Raw genomic sequence first — 6,730 nt, forward strand, 5'->3', positions numbered from 1 at the left:
GTTTCGTTTCTCCTTTGAGGCTGCTCACGTGACTGTGGAATTTCTCGTCCAGAGTGTCGTAAATAATTTAAATCCAGCCAGGCTGGCGCCAGGCATTTAGTTTAGAGAGAGCTGGGTTTATATGCCTGAATTCAAAATCTACAAGCTTTGGGTTTGCATTGTTTTAGATTCAACGAACCGTGATTCATTAGTTCAGAACCAATGAATCGATGAATTGCATATCCGTTACACACATTTTATTTTTGTGGAAAACGTAACACCACTATATAAAAGCTTGGGGTCAGTTCGATTTTTTTTTTTTTAAAGAAATTAATAGATTCATTCAGCAAGGACACATTAAATTCATGTCGACTCGAACTAACAAAATTTCAGCTTTTCCAGTTAACGAAAATTATTTATAATAGTTTTATTTATTTTAACAACAACAACACTCATTAGACTACTTTTACTGTAATGCAGATGCGTATTTATACTGTATTGCAATAAACATCACTTTAAAATTCTTATTAAATTCTTCTAGATTCTTTTAAATTTTTGATTTTTTAAAAATGACTTTCTGTTCATCAAAGGATCCTGAAAAATAAAATGCATCACGGTTTCTCTGCAAATGATTTCTGAGGGATCATGTGATTTTAATAGATATTCACATAGAAAAGAGTTATTTTAAAATATAATAATATTTCACAATTTTACACATATTTTTTGGTCAAATAAATACAACCTCGATGAGTATAATAGCCCTACGGACCACAAACTTGTACTGTTCACTGAACATCACATATCAGTGGATTTGTAACTTGTTGAATATATTACAGTACATTTGAGTAATCAGTTCCCCCTTGAACTGAATTTGTATTCTACTGTTATTTAGTTTGGTTTGCTTGCGTTGTTCTGGTTGCCAGTGCTGATCTTTCCACGCAAACTGGTACAAAGGCACATCCCATCATTCCATGTTTGAGAAATCAGTTGTCATGGCAACAAGGCTAAATGTGGCCACTGGCACCATGTTGCCAAGTAACAGCTGAGTTATGAGCAGGGATGAGGAAGACATGACGGACGTGTGTGAAGGGTTTCTACAAAGAACCAGAGTCTCTCACGTGGATGAGAGGCAGATAAAAACACTTCTTGGCGTGAGACGCATCTGAGATATTGGATTGACAGTGGGAATGTCTGTAATGTTTGTGTAGAGGGCTCGATTCCCCCGTGTCTTTATTCACTGCGGATAACACTTACAAAAACAAAACACAAGAGCTGGAGGGAGGGATGTCATCCGTGTTGAACGTTTGAGACGATGCTGCAGTTTAACGAGAATCAGCCTTCAGCTCGTCCAAAGAGATGCCTTTAGAAATGGATGGATAATAATTTAATATTACGTCCAATTTTAATATAGTTTTCTGTATATGATATTAGAGTAAGTTGAGCTTTTAAAAAAAAAAAGTATATATTAGATTAAAAACCATGTTTGTGATTTTGATTTCAGTTTTCACTCAATTAACAGATGCTATTTTTAATAGTTTCTTAACAATAGCAACACTGTTATTATGAATAAAAACTATAATCAAGATTAAGGAGCTTTTCGAGAGAGATGTGTTTTTGAGTTAGAATAGAAATAGATGGATAATCAATAAAGTTAATGTTATACCAAATAACTAGTGTTATTTTAGTTGTTTTTATATAATATAATTAATATTTTGAATTGGTTATTATTTCTATATATATTTTTTTTTTTAGTTTGTCATTTTACGAGCTTGTCATTTGTATTTGATTAAAAAAAAAATCTATTTCCTTTCATTTCATTTTTATTTTAATACTTAAACTTGTTTTTTGTTAGTTGCCAAGGCAACATTGTTTCAATTCTAAAACTTTTTTTAATTTAAGTTTTTCATCTTTTATATTTGATATTTTACTTTTTCAACTAACAAAAAAAGGGATTTTTAATAGTTTTTGTTGACGACAACAAAACTGTCGGTAACCAGTATTAGAAATAACTGTTTTGCCATTTTAATTGTGTGTGTTTGTGTGTTTTAAATTTAAAAGTCTACAATGTTACGATGAAAACGGCTGTAGTTTTCCTGCCAAAATGATGTCACACAAAATGATGGGTTAAATGGATTTAATGAAAGACTTACAGGAATAACCTATAAACTGTTTTGTTAAACTAGTATTTATTTGTCATATATATATATATATATATATATATATATATATATATATATATATATATATATATATAAAAAGCAAGTTTATGTATAAGATGGGGACATGAAAATGTAGAAATTAATGTAGAGGTGAAAATCAAATGTGATGTTTGCAAACTATAATCTGTCGATATAGGTTGAGCCGTTTGCTTCAAGGGGAATTTCAAACACCCTTTGCGTTATTGCAAAAATAGATTTAGCTTGGGAAAACACCTGTGAGACTTGAGTCAGATGATGAAATGCACATGGGACACTGCATTGTTTCATAATCACACTTTCTCTTTCTCTCTCTTTGTGTGAGTGACTTCATGAGAGGCGAGCTGCCCAGAAATTCATAGCTGACTCATTTCACAGTGACCGTTTCTCTGTTTGGAAGAGAAATTCACTTCACAGCCCGCCAGTGAACAGGGAATGTCCGTGTTTTGAATATATGCAGATTGAGAGTAAATGTTAGGCTGCTTGACAGAAAGGGCATTCTAGAGTGTGGCTAGGGTGTTCTGGGTTGTTTCTAAGGGGTATGAGTATTCTAGAGTGTTGCTAGGGTGTTCTGGGTTGTTTCTTAGGGGTATGAGTATTCTAGAGTGTTGCTAGGGTGTTCTGGGTTGTGGCTAAGGGGTATGAGTATTCTAGAGTGTTGCTACGGTGTTCTGGGTTGTGGCTAAGGGGTATGAGTATTCTAGAGTGTTGCTAGGGTGTTCTGGGTTATAGTTAAGGGGTTTGAGGATTCTAGAGTGTTGCTAGGGTGTTCTGGGTTGTGGCTAAGGGGTTTGAGGATTCTAGAGTGTTGCTAGGGTGTTCTGGGTTGTTTCTAAGGTGTTTGAGGATTCGAGAGTGTGGCTATGGTGTTCTGGGTTGTTTCTAAGGTGTTTGAGGACTCTAGAGTGTTGCTAGGGTGTTCTGGGTTGTGGCTAAGGGGTTTGAGGATTCTAGAGTGTTGTTAGGGTGTTCTGGGTTGTGGCTAAGGGGTTTGAGGATTCTAGAGTGTTGCTAGGGTGTTCTGGGTTGTGGCTAAGGGGTTTGAGGATTCTAGAGTGTGGCTAGGGTGTTCTGGGTTGTGGCTAAGGGGTTTGAGGATTCTAGAGTGTTGCTAGGGTGTTCTGGGTTGTGGCTAAGGGGTTTGAGGATTCTAGAGTGCTGCTAGGGTGTTCTGGGTTGTTTCTAAGGTGATTGAGGATTCTAGAGTGTGGCTAGGGTGTTCTGGGTTGTTTCTAAGGGGTTTGAGGATTCTAGAGTGTTGCTAGGGTGTTCTGGGTTGTCACTTATTGTTTGAGGATTCTATAGTGTGGCTAGGGTGTTCTGGGTTGTTTTCTAAGGGGTTTGAGCATTCTAGAGTATTGCTAGGGTGTTCTGGTTTGTGACTAATTGTTTGAGGATTCTATAGCGTGGCTAGGGTGTTCTGGGTTGTTTCTAAGGGGTTTGAGGATTCTAGAGTGTGGCTATATGTTCTGGGTTGTTTCTAAGGGGTTTGAGGATTCTAGAGTGTTGCTAGGGTGTTCTGGGTTGTGGTTACGGGGTTTGAGGATTCTAGAGTGGTCCTAGGGTTTTCTGGGTTGTTTCTAAGGTGTTTGATGATTCTGGAGTGTGGCTAGGGTTTTCTGGGTTGTGGCTAAGTGGTTTGAGGATTCTAGAGTGTTGCTAGGGGGTTCTGGGTTGTGTCTAAGAAGTTTGAGTATTCTAGAGTGTTGCTAGGGTGTTCTGGGTTGAGGTTAAGGGGTTTGAGGATTGTAGAGTGTTGCTAGGGTGTTCTGGGTTGTTTCTAAGGTGTTTGAGGATTCTAGAGTGTGGCTAGGGTGTTCTGGGTTGTTTCTAAGGTGTTTGAGGATTCTAGAGTGTTGCTAGGGTGTTCTGGGTTGTGGCTAAGGGGTTTGAGGATTCTAGAGTTTTGTTAGGGTGTTCTGGGTGGTTTCTAAGGGATTTGAGGATTCTAGAGTGTTGCTAGGGTGTTCTGGGTTGTTTTGTAATGTGTTTGAGGATTCTAGGGGGAAGTCGTGGCCTGGTGGTTAGAGAATCGGACTCCCAATCGAAAGGTTGTGAGTTCGAGTCCCTGGCCGGCAGGAATTGTGGGTGGGGGGAGTGCATGTACAGTTCTCTCTCCACCTTCAATACCACGACTTAGGTGCCCTTGAGCAAGGCACTGAACCCCCAACTGCTCCCCGGGCGCCGCAGCATAAATGGCTGCCCACTGCTCCGGGTGTGTGCTCACAGTGTGTGTGTGTGTGTTCACTGCTCTGTGTGTGTGCACTTCGGATGGGTTAAATGCAGAGCACAAATTCTGAGTATGGGTCACCATACTTGGCCGAATGTCACTTCACTTCACTTTCATAGAGTGTGGCTAGGGTGTTCTGGGTTGTTTCTAAGGTGTTTGAGGATTGTAGAGTGTGGCTAGGGTGTTCTGGGTTGTTTCTAAGGTGTTTGAGGATTCTAGAGTGTTGCCAGGGTGTTCTGGGTTATGGCTAAGGGGTTTTAGGATTCTAGAGTGTTGCTAGGGTGTCCAGGGTTGTGGCTAAGGGGTTTGAGGATTCTAGAGTATGGCTAGGGTGTTCTGGGTTGTTTCTAAGGTGATTGAGGATTCTAGAGTGTGGCTAGGGTGTTCTGGTTTGTTTCTAGTGGGTTTGGGGATTCTAGAGTGTTGCTAGGGGGTTCTGGGTTGTTTCTAAGGGGTTTGAGTATTCTAGAGTGTGGCTAGGGTGTTCTGGGTTGTTTCTAAGGTGTTTGAGGATTCTAGAGTGTGGCTAGGGTGTTCTGGGTTGTTTCTAAGGTCTTTGAGGATTCTATAATGTTGCTAGTGTGTTCTGAGTTGTGGCTAAGGGGTTTGAGGATTCTAGAGTGTTTCTAGGGTGTTCTGGGTTGTGGCTAAGGGGTTTGAGGATTCTAGAGTGTGGCTAGGGCGTTCTGGGTTGTTTCTAAGGTCTTTGAGGATTATATAGTGTTGCTAGGGTGTTCTGGGTTGTGGTTAAGGTGCTTGAGGATTCTAGAGTGTGGCTAGGGTGTTCTGTGTTGTGGCTAAGGGGTTTGAGGATATTAGAGTGTGGCTAGGGTGTTCTGGGTTGTGGCTAAGGTCTTTGAGGATTCTAGAGTGTGGCTAGGGTGTTCTGGGTTGTGGCTAAGGGGTTTGAGGATTCTAGAGTGTGGCTAGGGTGTTCTGTGTTGTTTCAAAGATCTTTGAGGATTCTAGAGTGTTGCTAGGGTGTTCTCGGTTGTGGCTAAGGTGCTTGAGGATTCTAGAGTGTGGCTAGGGTGTTCTGTGTTGTGGCTAAGGGGTTTGAGGATACTAGAGTGTGGCTAGGGTGTTCTGAGTTGTGGCTAAAGTCTTTGAGGATTCTAGAGTGTGGCTAGGGTGTTCTGGGTTGTGGCTAAGGGGTTTGAGGATTCTAGAGTGTGGCTACGGTGTTCTGGGTTGTTTCTAAGGTCTTTGAGGATTCTATAGTGTTGCCAGGGTGTTCTGGGTTGTTTCTAAGGTGTTTGAGGATTCTAGAGTGTTGCTAGGGTGTTCTGGGTTGTGGCTAAGGGTTTTGAGGATTCTAGAGTGTGGCTAGGGTGTTCTGGGTTGTTTCTATGGTCTTTGAGGATTCTATAGTGTTGCTAGGGTGTTCTGGGTTATGGCTAAGGTGTTTGAGGATTCTAAAGTGTGGCTAGGGTGTTCTGGGTTGTGGCTAAGTGGTTTGAGGATTCTGGAGTGTGGCTAGGGTGTTCTGGGTTGTGGCTAAGGGGTTTGAGGATTCTAAAGTGTGGCTAGGGTGTTCTGGGTTCTGGCTAAGGGTTTTGAGGATTCTAGAGTGTGGCTAGGGTGTTCTGGGTTGTGGATAAGCTCTTGGAGGATTCTATAGTGTTGCTAGGGTGTTCTGGGTTGTGGCTAAGGGGTTTGAGGATTCTAGAGTGTTGCAAGTGTTTTCTGGGTTGCGACTAAAGGGTTTGAGGATTCTAGAGTATGGCTAGGGTGTTCTAGGATGTGGCTAAGGGGTTTGAAGATTTTAAAGTGTGGCTAGGGTGTTCTGGGTTGTGGCTAAGTGGTTTGAGGATTCTAGAGTGTGGCTAGGGTGTTCTGGGTTGTGGCTAAGGGGTTTGAGGATTCTAAAGTTTGGCTTTAGAACAAACCAAACAAAGTTTGGTTTGAGGATTCTAAAGTGTGGGTAGGGTGTTCTGGGTTCTGGCTAAGGGTTTTGAGGATTCTAGAGTGTGGCTAGGGTGTTCTGGGTTGTGGCTAAGCTCTTGGAGGATTCTATAGTGTTGCTAGGGTGTTCTGGGTTGTGGCTAAGGGGTTTCAGGATTCTAGAGTGTTCCAAGGGTTGTCTGGGTTGCGGCTAAAGGGTTTGAGGATTCTAGAGTATGGCTAGGGTGTTCTAGGATGTGGCTAAGGGGTTTGAAGATTCTAGAGTATGGCTTTGGTGTTCTGGGTTATGGCTATGGTCTTTGAGGATTCTAGAGTGTGGCTAGGGTGTTCTGGGTTGTGGCTAAGGGGTTTGAGGATTCTAGAGTGCTGCTAGGTTGTCCTGGTTTGTTTCTAAGGGGTTTGAGGATTCTAGAGTGTTGCT

This window comes from Carassius carassius, chromosome 30 (assembly GCF_963082965.1).
Source record: "Carassius carassius chromosome 30, fCarCar2.1, whole genome shotgun sequence".
In the NCBI taxonomy this organism is placed as follows: Eukaryota; Metazoa; Chordata; class Actinopteri; order Cypriniformes; family Cyprinidae; genus Carassius; species Carassius carassius.